Consider the following 21,924-nt stretch of genomic DNA (forward strand, 5'->3'; position numbering starts at 1 on the left):
GGGGAGGTCCCAGTCCTCGCAACCTTTTCACCCCCGTTCTGGGAAAGCACCTCGTCAATAAATAAAGCGCGAACGCAATTCGAGGTCGGAGGCTCTGGCTACGCGGGGAGGGAGCGGGGCTGGCTGGCGCAGCACGCCCGGATAACGGCGGGTGTGGGCGGTTTGGCAGCCTCGGGGCGGGAGCGCAGCGCAGCCCCCGCCCGGGAGGGGCCTCGGCGCAGGAGCTGGGGGCGGACTCCTTCCCGGGCCTCCGAGCCGCTCTGAAAATGGCGGGCGGCAACGCAGAGAGCGGGTCGCGCAGGCGCCGCGGCGTCCGTCCTTCCGCTCGCCTCGGGCGGCCCACGAGCTGTCCACAGCGCCCTCGTCCCGAGGTACCCGAGGCTCGCCATTGGCGGAGCCCGGCGAGAGCGGCGAGCGGGGGCGGGGCCGCCACGCAGAGGCCACGTTTCCCGCCCCGCTGGTGCGCGTGCGCGCCCCCCGGAGGCCCGCGTTGGCGCGCGCCCCCGGCCGTGGGCCCCCTGCTCGCGCCTCAACTCCCTCCCCTTTCCGGGCAGCCCCGTCCTGTCAGCGAGGCAGTGAGCCCCGCGGCCAGCAGAGGGCGGTCGGGACCCGAGTCTGCAGCGGCGCCATTGGCGTGTGGAAAATGCCACCAGATGGCGGGTTAGGATTGCAGCTCCGTTGAAGGCGCGGCCCCCGCTCCCGAACCCCCGGCGACCACCCCGTAACAACCCCCCCACATCGGGAATAACACACCGGAGACTTTTGGGGGGAAACTAGGTCGACGGCCGACAGCGCCCGGATGGGCAGCTGAGGTGAGCGCGAGCGGCGGCGGCGGCGGGGGGCGGGAAAGAGGGGGAATGCGGCGGCAGCGGCGCGGGGGCTGGAAGCGCCGATCCAAGATGGAGGCCGGGCGAGAGCCTGAGAGCGCGAGCGGCGAGCGGGCGGGCGAGCGGGCGGCCGGCGCGGGCCCCGCGCGGGGGAGGGAGGCCGCGCGGGGCCTGTGCGCTGCGCGGCGGCTGCGGGCGGCCGAGCGCCCGGGACCTGCTGTGGGCGCGGCGGGCGCTCCGCTCTTCTCCACCCCTCTCGCGGGCCGCGAAAACGGTGCCCCCGCCCGTCTGGGCTCTACGGCGGTAGCGCGGAAGCCTTTGTGGCGCGCTCGGGCCCGCCGCCAAGCCCGCCCTCCGCTCCCCCCTCCTCCCCGCCCGGGCTCTCGGGACTCGCCCGCGCCGGGGCCAGCCGAGGCGGGCTGGCGCGAACGCCTTCCGCCGCCCTGCGTTTCTGCGGTGTTGGAGCGGCGGCGGCGGCGGCGGCGTCACATGACAACGAGCTCGCCTCCGCCGAGGGTCCTGGGGGGTCGCTCAGCCTGACTGCTGGCCCAGGCCTCTGGTTGCTGGGGTGGGGCAGTGGGCTGACGACCTGGGCAGACGGGGCGTCGCAGCCCGGCTTTCCCGCTATCCGCCGTCTCAGCTCCCGCCGGGGGGCCTCCCGGTGAAACGTGTCCAGGCCCGAGCTCTGCCCCGCTAGTTTCCCAATCCCCCGGGAGATGAGGCCAATAAAAGTTGTTTTTCCTCCTCTCTGAAGGTGGGGGGCGGGGTGAAGAGCCGGGACACCCGAGTGTTTGGAGTTCGACCTGAGCCCCACTTGGAGGGGTCTGAACTGGGTGCTGTTTGTGTGCAGGAGGGACCACAACCTTTTCTGGTTCTCGGATTGTCACGTCACCCGCTTCTGCCTACGTTCGAATTGTTACTGATTCTTTCCACATTGCAGGCAGTCGTGCCCTGGGAGAGTGAAGTCCTGGGATGGTTTTGGAACCCCTTATAGACCCCAAACAGTGCAGTTTGTGGTAGTGAATTTTCTGCTGTTGAAGTTGATGTTGAGATGAGGCTTGTGTTTATTCTTTTCCTGGTTGTGCTTAGAAACGACTGTAATTCACATCTCAGCAAAAGTAGTGTTTGTGAAAGTACCTAAATCCGCATAAAGTTGTATGATTTGTAACTTAATGGAATTTGTAACTTTACCTTTAGATTTTCCTGTGTATTTTTTTTTTTTATAAAAATGGCAAATTCTGATGGTGAAGCTCTTATGAAAATGTACAGAACAGTGAGAATAAAAACAATTCGTTTATTGTATGATGAATGATGGTCTCATAATGTATATAAGTCAAGGCCAAAAATTTGATCAAGAAATACTGAAAGAATCAGGAATGTTATTTCATTGTTTTTCATTATGGGGAATGTAACACATTTTTTTCTTTCTTTCTTTTTTCTTTTTTACCCAAATAAACTCATAAAAACCCACAGGTGTTTTGCTAGTTTGTTCTTTGCATTTTAAAATTGTACTTGGAGTTCTGTATGGTGGTCTATGCCTGTAATTCTTCTTACTCTGGAGACAGGCATGGACATCTTACGAGATACTGAAACAAAACAAGTAGAGATCTAGTGTTGTCTTTTTTGAAGAGATTAATACAATTACTGTGGTGTGGCCACCCTCCCCACCCCCATAGGATCTCGCTGTGTAGCCCAGGCTGGCCTTGAATTCACTATGCAGTCCAAAGTGGCCTTTAATTTAGGGCAATTCTTTTCTTCAGCCTATGGAGTTAAGAGATTACAGGTGGGTGCCAGGCCAGGTAACTACTGAATGTCTCTTTTTTTCCAGAAAGGATCTTGGTATGTAGCTCAGGATTGCCCTGAATTTATGGCAGTTCTGCCCCAGATTTTCAAATGCTGGGATTACAGCCACATTTGGGATGAAGGGCTCTTTTAAAAACTTAAGAAAGCTGTGTTGCAGGGGAGAGATCTATGGTGATATTTTATTTGTACTGAAATGTGATTTTAATTGTATGTTAATAAATAAAGTTGCCCTGGGGTCAGAGCTATTAGAGCCATAGCAAGAGCGTGGTGGTTAGAAGAGCTAGGTAGATTTCTGTGTGTTCAGGGATACAGCCAGCATTGGAGACATACGCCTTTAGGTACTTACAGGCAGTGACGAGGCAGTCATGTGTTTGGGTTTACAACCAATGAGAAGGCAGAACAGAAAGACTATTTAAAGACAGACAAACAGGAAGTAGCTCTCTCGGGGAAGCTAGGAGCACTGCAGGAGGTAAGATTTTAGCTCTGAGCTCTGACCTCTCGGCTTTCTCTTTTGCATTGGCTCTGTGTTTCTTATTTTAATAAGACGATTGGTTACATCTACAGAGATCCTTGAACAGAAGTTTCTTGAGACATCCTCTAGGTTTGTGATCTGGGTTTTAGTTTTTAACTATTTCAATCTTAACCATCCTTATTTTTAAAGTTGGGGTAATATGGTGGTTCTTCTACAAACTGAAAAAGCCCTTTTTAGCTAAAACTTTAAAAAAAAAATAGTTACCTCTTTTCCTTGCTTGATTCTAGACAGGTATGTCTTAATAATCTCAGTAGTATAGGAGATTTAATGCATTCTTGTTAGCTTTTGGCCAAAGCCTGTAATCTTTATATATATATATATATATATATATATATATATATATATATATATATATATTCTTTTTTTCCTTTTTTTAAAACGGCATAACTAACCCCAGGAGGGGGGTGCACTGTTCCCGGAAGTACTGCTATACCAGGTCAATGTGTGGAATGGACAGAGCAAGCTCCTATTCTTAATAGCAGCAGTTCACAAAATGGCTACTACAGGAATCAGTCTTTCCGACTTTTGTCTCTAATTTCTGTAGATTTTATGACCTCTTTCAAAAGTTAACCTGATGAGGTCAGGTCCACCCAGATAATCTTTTATGTGAATTCAGTTGACTATAGGGACATTAATTACATACAGAAAAATGTCTTTTTCTCCTTGTAGTGTAATCACAGGAGAGCTCTCCTGGTATATTTACAAGATCTCTCCCACTCTCCAGGAAAAGGTGGTATAATGGTCATTTATTTACTGCTAATGGGGCGAGAAGCATCTTCCCATTTCCTCTTTTAGAAGGACTTCAGGAAAGGACACAGCTAGAGCTGTAACTTCCCCTCCTTCCCTTTCCCTCCTCCCCCGCTTTCTCCTCCTCTATCATTTTATCTTTGCACTACTAGGTATGAACCCAGGGTCTGGTATACGTTAGAATAGCTATACTTTTATTTATTTTTGAGTAAGACACAGTGCTATTGTAGCCCAGGCTGGCCTTGAACTCCTGATTCTCCTACCTCTATCACTCAAGTGCTGGGATTATAGCCATGCCCTACTACCATATTTTCTTAATTGTGTGTGTGTGTGTGGGGGGCTGCTGCTCATATTGAAGGTCAGTGGATACCTATGAGATTTGGTTGTCTCTCTACCATGTGGGATCTGGGGATCAAACTCAGATTTTGAGTATTGTGAGAAAGTTCTTTTATCTGCTGAGTCTTGCACCTTCTGCCCACCCCACCCCTTTTGGGGCACAGGGTTTCATTGTGAATCAGAGATATAAAGAATGCTGTTGTATAAGCCATAGAATAAGATGACTCTTAACGTAGCAGGTAGGGTTTTGTCTCTAGAGAAGGAAGGTTGAGTTTTATGTCATTTTTAGTTACAGTACAGCTCCACCCTTAAGTGCTCCCCTCAGGTTTTCCGTGGATTCTATTCTTTTTTTCCTAACTTCCTCCCTCCCTTTCTTCTTCTGTGTGTATGAGCTGGTGTGTGTGCTGTGGTATATATTCAGAGATCAGAGAACTTGGGAGGATCCATTCCCTTTGGCCATCAGGTTTCTTGGGATTAAACTCAGATTATCAGGGTTGGTCGTAAGTTCCTTTATCTGCTGAGCCATCTTGGTTGCCTTTGAACTCTTTTCAATGTTTCTCTTTATCAGTCAGTATTTGAAGGAAATCTCAAATCCATGTCTCCCTTTTACGTTTGATTTTTTTTAATTTAATTTTTATTTATTGCATATGTGTGCCACATTCTGCATGTGGAAGTAAGAGGACAACTTTGGAGTTTTAGTTCCTTCCACCATGTGGGACCTGGGCATTGAATTTAGGTCATCAGGCCTGGCAGCAAGCATCTTTACCTGCTGAGCAATCTCACTGGCCTTTTCCCTATTTACATATCCCCCCCCCCCACCCCCCCCCCCCCCCCGTTTTGAGATGGAATCATGCTGATTTTTCCCAAGTTGGCCTGGAACTTGGTTATTTATCCTAGGATGGGCTAGGAATTTCAATCTGAATCTTTCTGAATGCTGGCATTACAGATGTGTGCCACCGTGTACAGCTGCTGCTAAGTTGGGCCTCTTTTTTTTTTTTTCTCGTTCAATGCTGGGGAAGCCCTGTCTGCTTTATAGAGGACGTTGTTTTGTGCTGTGGGTGGAAATGATGAGCCAGTGAGTTGTTCGACTATTTCTATGGAGTTTTACTATAATTAAATACGTATAGTAATACCTTTTTTCTTGCTGGATGCTAGCAGTTAAAAAACATTTTACATTTTAACTAGTACAAACATACATATAATACATACAACTGAAATAGCAGATTCTTCATGAAATAATATTTAACCTTTGTGAAGAGCACTTTATTTCTACTTTTTATTGAGAATGCTGGTTACAACCTAACAAATTGGTAAGACTCGCAGTAGCCTTTGTTGAATTGTAATCAGGAAAGTGCAAAGTACAACTGTAAGAAACCAATTTACTTTCATCAAACTGAAAAACATTAAAAATTTTGATGATACCATACGCCAGTGAGATAGTTGCAGAAATTACATTAAAAAACTCTTCTTGGGGGCTAGAGAGATAGCTCAGCAATTAAGAGTACTGGCTGCTCTTCCAGCTTAGATTCCTAGCACCCACATGGCAATTCTAGGGGATATGCCACCCTCTTCTATCCTTTGCTGGGCACTGTGCACATGTGATAGACTGAAATACACACAAGCAGAATGCTTACATAAAGTTAAAATAGGTAATTCTCTTTAAAAAAACTTTTTTTTTTTTGCTCAGGCTGCCTATAAACTCTAATTGAAACTGGCTTAAACTAATGATTGCCTTGCCTCAGCCTCCTGTGTGCTAGTGTTGGAGGCATGTGTCACCAACACATACCTCCAAAAGTTGACATTACAACTTTTGGCTGGAGTTTAAATTGTTAATACTCATTGTGTGAGGGTTTTTGTTTTTGATTTATTTTTATTTTATGTTCATGGGTGTTTTGCCTGCGGTACTAATTCTTCTTCTTTTTTTTTTTTTTAAATAACACTCGCTGGATCTGAAATTTTCTTTGCGAAACATAATTTCTTTGTTTAAGACAGGCTCCAATTCTGTAGCTGGCCTTTAATTCACTGTATAGCTCAGACTGATATCAAACTTGGAATTATCCTGTCTCAGCCTTCTGAGTAGTGGATTATGGAAGCACGTTTAATTGTGTAAAGATTTGTGGCAAATTCAAATTCAGCTTGAGTTCAAATTTTTGCATTTTATTTTTGTGTTAGCTTTGTGTTAAACTGCAGTTTAAAATTTGTTCATTTACTTTGCCTGCATAAGTTTGTTTCCTGTGTTTTCCTTCTACCTTCAGTGGGATCTGTAGTATTTTCTCTTTAGTTTTTTATAACATCAATGTGTTTTTTATATCATTAGCGAGTTCATTTAATCTTGACCAATCTAGTGGTTCAGTTCATCTTTCCAAAGCGACTTTACAATTTTTTTATTGTCTTCTGTTGCATTGGTGTGTTGCTTAATTTTTGTCAACTTGATACAGACTTATCACCTAGTAAGAAGGAACCTCAGTTGAAGAATTACCTCTAACAGATGGACTGTTGGCATGTTTGTGGGGTCTTTTATGAATTAGTGATTGATGTGGGAGTGCCCAACCCACTTGGGTGGGGCTATCCCTGATGAGGTGGTCCAGGGTTGTCTAAGCAAGTTGAAGAAGCTGTGGGGAGCAAGCCAGTAAGCATAGCTATTTTGTTGGGTTTCTGCTTCAGGCTACTGTCTGGTTTCCTTCTGCTTTGGCTTTCCTCAGTAATGGACTGTAATTTGTAAGCTAAAATCACCTTTCCTCCTCTGTCCTGGAGCTTGCTCTTGTAGACCAGGCTGGGCTCGAACTCAGAGAGATCCTCCTGCGTGCTGGGATTAAAGGGGTATGCCACCACTGCCCGGCTCTTATGTGAAGTCTTAGGCCATAGATTTTAGAGATTTCCCTTTTTGTTTATACTTTTCATTTTCTTTTTTGAGGTAGATTCTCACTGTGTATCTTAGGCTGGGCTTGAACTCATGGTAATCCTTATGTTTTAGTGTTTTGAGTGTTAGGATTATAGACAACAGTCATCGTATTCAGCCTGTTTTCTTGTTTTCCAATAAAAAATTTAAAGCTATTGATACTCCTCTAAGCATTGCTATAGTCTATAAATTTTAGTATTGTACCATTATTCAGTTCAAAATAGTTTGCTGATTTGCATTGACTTCTTTTACCTGTGGCTTACTTAAAAGAATATTTAATTTTTAATACTTGGGATTACTCTAGATATCTTATTGTCCCTGATTTTTAACTTAACTTCACTTTGAGATCAGAGATTTTAATTATATGTGAATTTTAAGTCGCCCCCCCCCCCCACAGGGTTTCTCTGTGTAGCTTTGCGCCTGTCCTGGATCTTGCTCTGTAGATCAGGCTGGCCTCCTCCCGAGTACTGGGATTAAAGGCGTGTGCCACCACTGCCCAGCCTGTTTTTGACTTTCTTTCTTTCTTTTTTTTTTTTTTGTTTTTTCAAGACAGGGTTTCTCTGTGTAGCTTTGCGCCTTTCCTGGATCTCGCTCTGTAGAACAGGCTGGCCTTGAACTCACAAAGATCCGCCTGCCTCTGCCACCACCGCCTGGCTTGACTTTCTTAAGATCTTCTCTTGGTTAATGTGTCTCTCACAGTTGGGAAAAAAACAAACAAACAAACAAAAAAAACAACATACATTTTATGAGTATTGGATGCTTTATTTTAGAAATGATCAAATGGTGATTTGAAAATACTGTTTTTTTTCTTTTCTTTCTTTTTGTTTTTCCAGACAGGTTTCACTGTATAGCCCTGGTTGTCCTGGAACTTACTTTGTATACAGACCAGGCTGGCCTCAAACTCACAGAGATCCTCCTGCTTCTTCCTCCCTGAGTACTGGGATTAAAGGCGTGTGCCACTGCCTTGTGGCTCATTTCTTTGGTGGTATTAGTGAAAGCTGGTCTGATCCCCCTGTGTCTGTCTTCCAAGTGCTGTGATTACAAGTGTGCACAACCATATCTAGCTTTGATAACATTTTTCAAAATTTTCCTTTTCTTTGCTGATTCTTTTTTTCTGGGAGGCAGGAGATCTTACTTTATCAGGTTCTGAGAAAAATGTTAAAATAGTTGACTATGATTATGTAATTGTCTGTTTCTCCAGTTTTATTTTATTTTTTGCCTATCCTGACTATGAAAGTGGAATTTTTTTTTTTTTTTTTTGGTTTTTCGAGACAGGGTTTCTCTGTGTAGCTTTGCCCCTTTCCTGGAACTCTCTTTGGAGACCAGGCTGGCCTCGAACTCAGAGAGATCCGCCTGCCTCTGCCTCCCGAGTGCTGGGATTAAAGGCGTTCTCCGCTGCCGCCGCCGCTGCCACCACCACCACCACCACCCGGCTAAAGTGGAAATTTTTAATGATAGTAATGTTGAGGGCTGAGGATGTTCGTTGCATATCTGTTTAGCATGCAAGAAGTCCTGAGATTGAGCCTCAGCAGCACATAAATAGGGTATGGTAGTACACATCTGTAATCTCAGCATTTGGGAGGTAGAGGTAGGAGGGTCAAAAGTTCAAGGTCAGCCAAGACTACAGTCTCAAAAAAATGTTGATTATATACTCAATATTTGTCAAAAAGGAGTAAAGCATTTAAGATTTTACTCTTCTTATAAGGTTACAAGATGGCTGCTGATAGATGATGAAGAATGCTTTATAGCAGTAGCCAGATTAATCAACATTTGCTTCAGATTTCTGAACCCCCAGTTTGCACCTGACAGTAGAGGAGGTGCACATTACAAGAAAGGAAACTCAATCCTGTTTTATTCTAATAATCTAAATTAAAGAAGCAAATGTTCCTCATGAACTGTTTATTTAAGTGGCTACATCCATAGCGATAACCTTTCTTGACAAATGGAGGTGGGGTAGAGAGGACAACACTGACTAAAAAAACAAAAAAAAAACCTCGTGGTCACCGATGAAGGAAGCATTGTAATATGATGTGGCCTTGAAGTCCCTGTTGAAGAGTTTCTGGTACTAGAGTCACTGTGTCAAATTTAAACTTCATCCCTTTGTTGTTATATAAACTTGGACAATTCCATTAACTTAGATTATTAAGGAAAATAGAAACTGTACACGTTCTTGTGAACATGGTGGCACACACCTTTAATCTCAGCACTCAAGAGGCAGAGGCAGGCGGATCTTGGAGTTCGAGGCCAGCAGAATCTATAAAGTGAGTTCCAGGATAGTCAGGGCTGCGTAGAGAAACTCTTGTCTGGAACCAAACCAAACCAAACCTCTATGCTCTGGAGGTTAAAAGCTTTTAACCACTAGACTGTATTGTATTGGATGTAGATCCAAAGAACTTAAAAACTGAATACAATGATAGTCTAGATAAAAAGTAAAAATTTGAGGGCTGGAGAGATGGCTCAGAGGTTAAGAGCACTGCTTGCTCTTCCAAAGGTCCTGAGTTCAATTCCCAGCAACCACATGGTGGCTCACAACCATCTGTAATGACTGGTGCCCTCTTCTGGCCTGTGGGGATATGTATAGACAGAACAATGTATACATAATAAATAAATAAATCTTTTAAAAAAAAAGTAAAAATTTGAAAAATCAAATCATGTTAGTACACCATGTGGAGATAGGCATCGGTAAAACTAATCAGGATGATCAGAGGATGAATTAATGGAAAGATAAAGGCAATAATTAGTATTTTCTGCTGATCATTAAACACATTTTAGAAATTGGAGTCCTTTTTCTTTAGAGAGGTACAGCATCAAGGCAAGACATTGACATGTTCCCTGCTGCCCGGGTGTTGAGACTATCTACTCATAACTTCGGCTGACCCAGAACTTCATTAGTAGACTAAGCTGGCCTTGAATTTGTGGTAGTACTCCTGCCTCAGTCTGCCTGGTGCTGGGATCACAGGTGTGCACTACTATGCCTAGCTACATTGTAATGATTCTTACAATTGATACATTTGATTTCTTCAAGATTATTTATGAATATTAGCTCTGTATGCGTAATTCTGCAAATAAAGGGAATAGGAGTGACTCTAGAGTAAAACACATTCTGTAGATTTCCTCTAAGATTAAGTTTGTAGATCAAATATAGCTGGCTGTTTTTTCCTCCTGTAAAAATGGATGCAGAAAACAAAGTTGTGGTTAGCTGGTTTTCATTTTAGGTTACTAATATTTAAGATATTTTTATAAAAATAAAAATACTATATTTCATAAATATATAGGTAGTTTGGTGCAGAATAGTGCAGTTGAGATCTGGCTTAAAAACAAAAAGGAAAAACTTGTCTTTTTATTTGGGCATTGAAGACAGGACCCTTGCATGAGTGCTCACCATTGAGTTTCCTTCTATCTTGAGATAAGATTAATAACTACATTTCTTCCTCTGGCTAGCCCTGTCTTTGAATCATTACTTTGGGCATCAGTTTATTTCTAATTGGTTTTTTTTTGGACAAGATAACACACTTATTGAATCCCTTTGAAATAATCATAAATTCTAAATTACATAATGGAACTTTTTGAATGTCTTTAGTTTTCAAAGACCTTGTGATATTGTTCTCTACATTTCCCAACTGTTTTAGAATAACTCGTGGTCTCACATACCTGAAAAATGTATAGGAGAAATACAATTGTTTCATTTAAAAAGACTTAGTGCAGGTGCCCAAGAAGGCCAGAGGTGTCACAGCCTCTGGAGCTGGAGTTAATAGGTGATTGTGAGCTGCCTGACATGATAAAGTGCAAGACAGTGCTCACTTACTAGACCTGAGGGGAAAATTACTGACAAATCAAAAAGGACACCCCAAATGCCAAGGGAACTAAAATAGAAACCTGTAAGCAGCGATTAGAGGGCCTGGTGTGCCAGACTAAAGATTTTAAACTTTGTCCCTAAGCCAGTGCTTGCACACTAGAATCACCTGGGAAAGGGGGTGGTAGCGCTCATGCTAAGATGCACAAGGCCATGAGTTAAGTCCTCTGCAACTCCTTTTCTTTTCCAAAAAAAGAATCAGTTGAGGACTTAAAAAAACTGTGCCACATGTTGGAGATGTACCCCAGCCAGATTAATTGAACTCAGATTTCTGGGTTTCTGGTGCACAATGAGATAGTTGATTGAGACTTGATTATAGGTAATTTATTGAGGAAGTTTCAGATACTAGATAAGGTGTGTTAAAGTAGATGACAGCAATTCTATGGAGGCTTGATTTCTGTCTCACAGGTGAGGTAGATAGGCCAAGTACTTTTCCTCAGTAGGGGGAACAGAAAGTTTGGATTCAGCTTTTTTTTTTTTTTTTTTTTTTTTTTTGTCACTCTGAAGCCTGACTTCTTAAGCAGCTAATAACACCACCAACACCAAAACCAAACTGATGCTCGTAGACTGGTCTGGAGAAAAAAACTCACATTTTTATTTTTATTAGCTTTGAATTGAAATTGAGCATATTCTTTAATTTGAATTAACATCAGTTTTATTAACAATACCTGTTATTTTGTCACCAGTAAGAGTCAGAAAGACACATTACATTATAGGAATAATTTTTCTTTATCAGTATTTTACAAGTAGGCTAGTTGAGTGGTGTCAAATACTTGTATCCCCAGTTGTTTGGAAGGCTGAGCAGAAAGAGCACTTGAGGCCGGGAGTTTGAGATCAACCTGAAACCTTGTCTTGGGAAAAAAAATAGACTGTTAGGTTAACTGTTAGATCCATCTCTAGATCTTAAGGCTCATGATGTCACACAAGTTTATTCAGTAGTACAAGTTTGCTTTTGTAATATATTGAAAGTTATATTTAATTTCTCTTGTGATTATGGTATCAGTCACAAAGAATTAGACAACTTGCTCCTAGACTAGATAGGAAACAAAAAATTTATTCTTTTAATTGTTTTTCATATTATATATGGTTATAAAATTTGCTTTCTCTACTGGCTTTATTTAGCTCTTCACTAAAACGGAAACCTAAATTTTCTGTTACTTATCAAGGTTATTAGAATTAAGCACTTTGTATTTAGAGCACTTTTTTCTAAGCACTTTATAAAATATGAGTGAAGAAGAAGATAGGTATCATCTCATTAGGCTTTTGAACCAAAGCCCTGATTTTGTGAGTGTGCTATCAAATATGATACCTACTAACCACAGTGTAAAAAATCCAAAATAATATAGTTAATAGCACACTTACGTGTATATGTCTGGGTGGTGGTATATGTGTGTATGTGTGTATGTATGTTTGCATGTGTGTGCACAGGTGTGAGTGTGTGTGCATGCATGTATGTTTGGAGGCCCAATGTTGACAAGTTTTGTTTTGTTTTTGAGATTGGATTTCTCTGTGTAGCTCTGGCTGTCCTGGAACTCGCTCTATAGTCCAGGCTGGCCTCAAACTCACAGAGATCCATCCACCTGTCTCTGCCTCCTGAGTGTTGGGATTAAAGGTATGTGCCACCATGCCCAGCAGACAAGTGTGTCCTAGTTTTTCTCCACTTTATTAGGCAGGGTCTCTTGTTGAACCTGGAATTTGCCAATTCCAGCTAGTCTAGTTAGTTAGCTTGGCCTTGGAATCCACTATTCCTGCTTCCTGAATGTTGGAATTACAAATGGCTACCACACGTGCGGGATAGTTACATGGATTCTAGGGGTGTGAACTTCTAGTAACTTGTGCTTGCATGGCAAGTGCTGTGGCCATTGAGCCATTTCCCCAACCCTAGAGTTCCATTTTAGCCATATTCAGGCCAAGTTGGTAATAGATTTTAAAAAGAGCAAGAACATCCTTTCCAAATATCTAAGCATTTATAGTGCTTGGGCCTTTAAACACATAGCCATTATTTATAGACTATGGTGTCAAGTGACTTAGATTGAGTAGATGTTACTTAATTTGTATATCACCTTTCAGAAAATTCCTTTACAGATGGAGGCTTTATTAGCTCCTCCTTTTTTTCTTTCCTTCTCTCTGTTTTTCAAGAGAGAAATGATAAATCTAGGTGGGAATGAGATGGTGGTGATGCTGAGATAGTCACTGATGTCACCTCAGCTATCACTTAAGATTCTCCATGTTATATGTAGATCTGTTCATTTAATTTCAGCTATATACTAGAAAATCAGGCTGATAAATCATATACTGTGATTCCTCCTGGGGAATAAGTGATGTATTGTAATGATAATAAGGAAAATTATCCATGAGAGTGAGAAGTTAAGTGGAAACATTCACAGACTCTAAACAAGAAGAGTAGAGACACAGGAAAACCCATGACCAAAATCTGTAGCAAAAACAGTTTGTGGTATTCCAGGGATTAGGAGAAGCCTGTAGTTACTGTAGGGAGAATAGGCAGAAACAATGTAGTGGCTTCCCATGAAATAAGAGTGGTTGACTGAATTTGGATTCTGTAAGGTGTATTTGGAATAGTTAGAACTTTGAGTATAAATTGTATGATAAGTAAAATAAAAAAAAAAGCTGTGGGTGAATTTCACACAGAGGACTGTTTAAAAATATTTCTAGAGTCTGAGAGTACATATTTGCTTAGCATGCTTGGGACCACCCTAGTTTGATCCCTAGCACTAACACAGACAATAATAGCAAACTCATACAAACAAAAACAAGACAAATAATTCTAGCTCACTTATTTGAACTGGGGGTGGGGTGATTTTGCTTTCCAGGGCACAATTAGCAATGTCTGCAGATAATTTTGGTTATTAAAACTTGGTGTGATGGTGTGTGTTACTGACATCACAGGGTATAGACCAGAGATGCTACTAAAATTTGGGTTTGTTTGTTTGTTTGTTTGTTTTTCCTCGAGACAGGGTTTCTCTGTGTAGTTTTGGTGCCTGTCCTAGATCTTGCTCTGTAGACCAGGCTGGCCTCGAACTTCAAGAGATCCGCTTCGCTCTGCCTCCCGAGTGCTGGGATTAAAAGGTGTGCGCCACTACTGCCCAGTGCTACTACAAGTTTTTTAATAGCTGGAATAGCTTCCTGTAACAAAGAGTTGATTGTCCAAAATGTCAGGTAGTGCCAAGGTTGAGAATCCTTGTTTTACTCCTTTGTTAATGGTGGAGTAGGCAAGGGAGATGGAATGGGAAAGGGGAAGGCTAGGTTGTTAAAGAATTCTGGTAACAAAGTGCCATGGACAGTTGTGATTATGATAGAACTAACAGTGAAAAACTGTTCTGATTTTGTAAGAGTTTTGGAGATAGGTGTGTTAGTAGAGAGGTATTAACAGAATACAACAAAAACAATTCAAGGGAAGAAAGATTGAGTTCAGCTCATGATTTCAGAGGTTACAGTCTGTTCTGGTGGAGTGGATATGAGGTAACAGTCTTTTACCTTAATGGTAGCCAGGAAGCAAGGTGGGCAGGCAGGAAATGAATGCTTGTATATCTTGGCTTTTGCCTCCCCCACTTTATTTCAGTTACCCCCCCCCCCCAACACACACACTTATGGGATAGTACTACTCATATTCTAGGCTGGTCCTTCCCTTTTAGGGTTATCTCTGGAAATACCTTGATAGAGATCTAAAGGTCGGCTTTATAAATAAAGTGCCTTTTGATTCTGAGTGGATTGACCCTTGAGATTAACTCATCACAAGCGTTTCTGACGCTTGTTAATAGTTAAGTGAATGGTAGTGCTATCCTATAATGACATACTGAGAGGAAGAATTAGAATGGAGGGTTCTGACTTCTAGAAAATTATTTATTTGTGTGTGTTTGTGTATGAGGGTGTGCATTATCTACGGTGCTTGTGTGGAGGTCAGGACAACCCTAGGTTTTTACCTTCCAGTTTGCTTGAGGCAGAGACTCTTGTTTGCTGTTGCACCATGTACTCCAGGTTGGTGGTCCTTGAGTGTGGAAGAGGGGAGGGGTTTCTTGTCTCTCTGCTTCCAATTTCACTGTAGGCATGTAAGGTTTGTAGACATGTGCTACCATATGACATTTTTACATGGTTTCTGGGAATCTGAACTCAAGTTCTCAGGCTTACGTGGCTACTGAGCCATCTCTCAGTCCTGTTCTGATCTTATTTATTGAATGTGAGTTGTTATTAATAGGTAAGAAGAAAAAATAAGTAAACCTCAGTGCTTTTAGATCTTTCATCTGTTTTCTTAGATTTTGTCATTTTTCTCTGTCTTTGCACTGCTTAGCATCTTAAATAGGATGCTCTTTTGTATGTATCTCTAACTAAATATACATCTCTTCTACTTTTGACTTTCCTCATAATCCTATAGTCACTTTAATACGGCTTTTCAAAAAGTCATGGAATTGGAATTATTACTAGCAATAATCAATATTTGACTTGTTAATTTCAATTTTTAGTTTTCTATACATAGTAACTTTTCAGTGCCAAATTATAGAATAATAATTTAAAGGCCATTTTAAAGATAGTTACATTTAATATGCATAGGACCAATATGCACATAACTCATTTGGTATTTGATAAAACCAAACAGAAAAAAAGGTGATAATATTGATGTGTAGGGACTGCAAGATGGCTCAGTGGGTAAATGCACTTGCTGCCAAGCCTCAGGACCTGAGTTAGATCCCTGTGACCCAGGTGGTAGAAGGAGAGCACTGGCTCCTGGACATTGTCCTCTGACATCACATGTGCACATATGTGTCCCACTCAAATAAATTAATGTAAAAGAAATGTGCATGATGGCTATTTCTATTAAGTTTGACTGAGGGGTAGGGTGGACAGTGAGATATCTTAGCAATTAAGAGCATAAGCCTGATTGCCTGAGTTTGATTCCCAGATCCCATAGTGGAAGGAGATTGTCCTCTGTGTAGATGTAACCAACTGTCGTATTAAATAAGAAACACAGAACCAATGTAAAAGAGAAAGCCAAGAGGTCAGAGCTCAGAACTAAAACTGTACCCTTCCTCCTGCGGTGGCCCTACCTCTCCGAAAGAGACCTACTTCCTGTGTGTTTGTCTTTAATATAGTCTTTCTGTTCTGCCTTCTCATTGGTTATAAACCCAAACAAATGACTGCCTCGTCACTGCCTGTATGTACAGCCCTCCAAGTCTTAAAGGCGTGTGTCTCTAATGCTGGCTGTATCCTTGAACACACAGAGATCTACCTAGCTCTGTCTACCAAGTGCTGGGATTAAAGGTGTACGCCGCCGCCGCCGCCGCCGCCGCCGCCGCCACCACCACCACCACCACGACGCTCTTGCTATGGCTCTAATAGCTCTGACTCCCGGGCAACTTTATTTATTAACATACAATTAAAATCACATTTTAGTACAAATAAAATATCACCATACTGTGACACATGAATGTCCATGTGTTCCTAGACATACACATCCTCCCCTCTCTTGTCTCTCTTTTTCATATACTCTGCTAAAAAAAGTTTTTAAAATATTTTTGGTAAAGATATTAAGAAATTTGGACACTTAAGTTTATATATAAATACTGAGTAACATTTACATTTATAATACTTTGAAAACATTCGACAATCTCCTTTTGATACTTTTCTAGTTCACTTAAGAAAGGAAATTTGAGAGGCTGGAGAGATAGCTCAGTGGTTAGGAGCACTTGTTGCTCCGTGAAGAGGACCTGGGTTTGGTTCCTAGTATACACATTGTTTACAGCCATTTGTAACTCCCATTTCCAGAAGATCTGATGTACTCTTCTGACCAGGCAAGCATGTGGTGCACATACATACATGCATACATACATACAGGCAAAACACTCATTACACATATAAAATATCTTTTTAAAATAAAGGAATTTGAATTGTCAGGTAGGAACATTCCATTTTCTAAAATAAGAAATCATTCTTTCCTATAGAAGTCCTGTTTTGACATTTACATATGTTGATCTTTTTAAATGTTTATCTTTGAACACAGATATTTAATAGGCTTTTACTTTTACACAATAGAGCCCTGTAAGTTTTTACTTTTTTTTTTTTTTTTTTTTGTTTTTTCGAGACAGGTTTTCTTGTAGTTTTGCCTTTCTGGACTACTTGTAGCCAGCTGGCTTGAACTCACCGAGATCGCTGGTCTGCTCCGATGCTGGATTAAGTGTGCGCCACCACCGCCCGGCCTAAGTTTTTACTTTTTATGGGTGAAGAATCTAACTACCTGCTGCTCTTCCTCAGAACTTGAGGTCTCCACACTCATATCAGGCAACTCACAACCTGTAATACCAGCTCTAGAGCTCTGGCTTCTGAGGGCATCCATATACATTTGTCATATACTCACACATACACATAAACTAAAAAAATAAATAAAAGGATTATTAGCCTTTAAAAAATGCTGGGTTGAATCTTGAAGCTCATGCATGTTAGACAGTTAAATCAAAATTTGGTTTTCTTAGTGCTTCTGCTAGTATTTTTTATAAGTGTTGTTTCCCCTATTTCCAAACTTTTGAGCATTTCTGTCTATATTGATTACTTTTCTATATGGTTTATTATTTATTAGAGGAGTTTTTTTTTTTTTGAGACTGCTCTTAGGATTGAAGAAAATATCATTGACTTACCTGGTGGAGAAAACCTAAACTTGCTTGGCCCTAGTCATTTGACCTATCATAGATACTTGCTTTGCCTCAGGAAAGAATGAATGGATTTGGTTCCAGTGACCTGGATTGTAATCCAGATGAATATTTTTATTAGCAGCATGTCCTTTTGTAAATGTCACTTTGACCTCACTGTTTCAGTTGTATTGAGACTGTCCTCTTCATTCAAGGATATTGGTTAGTAGATGAACTAGCTAATAAAGCTGTTCTGTAAACTGTGAATATAGACTCTTTTCTTTTAGGAGCACATCTGTGTGTGCATGTAGATTTCTCAGCATTTATTCAGTTAGTAAAACAGGAAGCTTTTAGAGGAATGCAGTAAGGCAGAAGAATGTCTCTAGGGAAGACTGTCAGTTCTTAATATGATGAACACTGATGAACTACATGCCAGAATTCTGTCTCGCAGAATTGAGAAGCATAGAAATTAAATTATGATTTACACCTAGACATGTAAGTTTTAGATGACTAAAGTAAGGGTTGTATACCAGGGTGTCAACTCACTGATTGACGTTAAGAAATTAACTTAAAAATGGACTCTTTGTGGTGACCAGTAAATGCATTTTTTTGGTAGGGAGACCTAGCTATATCAAAAGTAGATTATAATCTGAAGATTGATTGGTAAGCCTGGAAAGAACTCAAAGTAAGTTGGATCATTTCAGTTGTCAGAATTATTATACCCTTAATACATTGGCAAATCTATCTTCACAGTAGCAGATTTGGGTCAGGGCACTCTCCAGGGACAGTGTGGGAGTTAACGTGCTAAATTAATTTAAACATTCCTCATTCATTTAATTTGGTTTATCTTCAAATAGTCACAAACAAGATCTGGGTCCTGCTTCTCATGCCACTTTTTTTTTGGGATTTTTGTATGTTTACTTATTTAATTCTAGAGATCATTTATCCTTTTATGTTTGATTCCTCACTTTTTTTTTTTTTTTTTTTTTTTTGGTTTTTTCGAGACAGGGTTTCTCTGTGTAGCTTTGCGCCTTTCCTGGAGCTCACTTGGTAGCCCAGGCTGGCCTCGAACTCACAGAGATCCGCCTGGCTCTGCCTCCCGAGTGCTGGGATTAAAGGCATGCGCCACCACGCCAGGCCGATTCCTCACGATTTTACTTTTCAGTGTTAACTTCAATTTTAAAAGAGCCTTAATTGTGTGTCCTATGTACTGCTTCACATGAATTCAATTTATTCTTGTAGAGTTGAGAAAGGTAAATTGTTCCCAATACTTCTAGTATATCTTTGCTTTGGAAATAGACAGTAGTCCTGTTTCCTACCTCTTGCCTTTCTTTTATAGAAATCAAGGTATACTTCATATAGTGTATAATTGTTTTGCTTTAAGTTTACAATTCAGTGATTGTTAGTTATAATTTTAGAATAGAACATTTTCATTATCCCAAAAAGAAAAATCTGGGCTCATTTGTAGTCACTTCTAATTTTTGCTGCTACTTTCAAGCAAATACTAGTCTATTCCTAGATACTTGCTTGGCCTTTTCCATAATAATTGAGATCGTATAATATTCAGCTGCTTTCATTTAACATGTTTGAAGATGATCCATGTTACAGTACATTTAAGTTTTTTTTTTCTTTTTGAGATAGGTGTCTTGATTAGGGTTTTTATTGCGATGAAAAGGCACCATGACCATGGCAACTCTTATAAAGAAAATATTTAATTAGGGTGGCTCGCTTATAGTTTCAGAGGTTCAGTCTATTATAATCATGGCAGGAAGCATGGTGGCATGCAGTCAGATATGGTGCTGGAGCTGAGAGTGGTACTACATCTTGGAGGCAACAGGAAGTCCACTGACCGTCACACTGAGTGAAGCTTGAGAAAAAAGAACTCAAAACTCACTACCACAGTGCCATACTTTCTCCAACAGGCCACACTTCCTAATAGTGACACTCCCTTTGGGGGCCATTTTCTTCCAAATGACCACATTGCAATCCCTGACCCCTAAAGGCTTATAGCCCCATCATAATGCAGACATGTAGTCAACTTCAAAAGTCCTCATAGTCTATAACAGCCCAAACTTGTTTCAAAGTCCAAAGTCTCTACTGAGACTCTTGACAATCTCTTAACTGTAATCATCTTTAAAAATCAAAATAAAAAAGCAGATCACATACTTCCAGTGTATAATGGCACAGGATATATATTACTATTCCAAAATGCAAGGAAGGGAGCATAATGAGGAAATGCTGGACCAAAGCAAGACTGAAAACCAGCTGGGCTAACTCCAAACTCTGCATCTCCATGCCTGATGTCAAAACACTCTCCACATCTCCAATTCCATTCTGTTTTTGTTGACTGCAACACAATTTTTTCTCTTGGGCTGGTTCTACTCCCTGTTAGCAGCTCTCCTTAACAGGTATCCCATGACTGGCATCTCTCACATCTTGGCAACCCAGGCTTCAACTTTATAACTTCACACAATGGGTTCTCTACTAGGCCTTCCTTCAGGGACACCCCTGACACATATCTGGCCTTAATAACTTTATTTCATAACTGCTTTCTTCTATCCTTAACTCTAAAGCTAGAACCACATGGCTGAAGCTGCCAAGTTCTGCTATTGGCTGGGGGTGGACCATGGCTCCTTCGTTCAGTTACATCTTTATCTTCCTGTCTTTCACTGCCTAAACTTGGCTGTCCTGAAACTTGCTCTGTAGACCAGACTGGCCTCAAACTCATAGAGATCTGCTTGTCTCTCTTTCCCCAATACTGGGATTAAAGGTGTGCTCCATCACACCCAGTTCTAAGTTTCTCTTTAGTTCCTTTTCACAAGTTGGAAATTTAGCTGGGTGGGATCTTGCCTTAGGTCACACCCCCTTTATTCCATTTCTTAATCTGTTTATCTCCTCCAACACAGGATTTAGCTCCATTCTACTTTTTGGTGCCCCTTTTCTCCTCAAATATTTTTCCTTGCTCAGCTTGCTCCTTTTCGATATAAATCTTCATTATAGTTACCACTAACATCCACAGTCTACACTCTGTGGATATTACTCATAACTGTTTTGAGATTTCTGTTTTGAGATTTCTTTTGCCAATGGAATTAATCCAAAACTCTTTAATTTAGCCTCCAGCAGACTCTTTGGACGAGAGCAAAGACAGTCACTTCCTTTACCAAAATATCACAAGGATGATTTCTAGGCAACATACTAAAATTCTTCTCTGAAACCTCTTGAGCCAGCTCCCAACATTTCAAATCATTATCAGCACCATTGTCTTTCATGCTCCTACTAGTATGCCCCATTAAGCAGTCCAAATTCCTCCAAACAAAAGCATGATCAGGCCTATCACAGCAATTCCCTAGTTCCTGGTATCAGCTTCTGTCTTGGTTAGGGTTTTTATTGATTCGAAAAGATGCTATGACTACAGCAGCTCTTATAAAGAAAACATTTAATTGGTGGTGGCTTGTTTACAGTTTCAGAGGTTCAGTCCATTATCATGGTAGGAAGCATGCATGCAGGCAGATGTGCTGCTGGCTATAACTTGACCAGAAGGCAGTAGGAAGTCGACTGATCTCACACCGAGTGAAGCTTGAAAAAAAGACCTCAAAGCCCACACCTAATAGTGCAGCTCCCTTTGGGGGCCATTTTCTTTCAAACCACCACATATAGGGTTCAGTATTTTTTATTGTGAGGAATATTTCATTTGTTAATTTATATACCAATTGTTAGACATTTGGTTTCCTTCTCCTCTCCCTCTTCTTTTTTCTCTCTTCCTTTTTCTCTCCTCCTTACCCCCTCCTCCCGACTCTTTCCTGACTTTTCCTCATCTGGGTGTTGCTCTGTAGTACAGATTGGCCTTGAACTTGCAATTATTATTCTGTCTTGTTATTTGAGTGCTTTACAGTCATGCCTCTATGCCAAGTTTTAGATTTTCAAGTTTAGCCATTTTGTAAGACTCTGTGAACCTTCATGACTGAGACTTGGTTGTATTTTTTCTCTCTCTCTAGTACTTTAATTTTTGGATGGTGTTTTAAGTGGAAATTGTTTTATTTAGTTTTTGGATTATTTGTTGTATATTGAAATTCAATTAGATTTTGTTGATTTTTGTATCCTGAAAGCTTTGCCTAATTTGTTTGTTGACCTTGTATCCTGTAGCTTTGCCTAATTTGTTAATAGTGTCATTTTTTTGGTTTTATTTTTGTGAATTCTTTGGATTCATATCTTGAAGAAGTACAGATAGTTATATATATTGATGTTCACAGTTCTGTGGCTTAAATATTATGTTTAGGATTTCCACTATGCTG

The 21,924-nt window shown here is 41.1% G+C and overlaps 1 protein-coding gene across 2 annotated transcripts in view; it reads left to right on the plus strand.

The window, feature by feature from the left end:
• Nucleotides 1-462: 462 nt before the first annotated feature.
• Nucleotides 463-21,924, plus strand: part of Stag1 (stromal antigen 1) — a 333,420-nt gene continuing 311,958 nt past the window's right edge. For both annotated transcript variants that reach the window (XM_028869949.2, XM_028869951.2), the window contains exon 1: nt 463-812. The gene's annotated coding sequence lies outside the window, so the exon portion shown is untranslated. The remainder of the gene's footprint in view (nt 813-21,924) is intronic.

Source organism: Peromyscus leucopus, chromosome 7 (genome assembly GCF_004664715.2).
Source record: "Peromyscus leucopus breed LL Stock chromosome 7, UCI_PerLeu_2.1, whole genome shotgun sequence".
In the NCBI taxonomy this organism is placed as follows: domain Eukaryota; kingdom Metazoa; phylum Chordata; class Mammalia; order Rodentia; family Cricetidae; genus Peromyscus; species Peromyscus leucopus.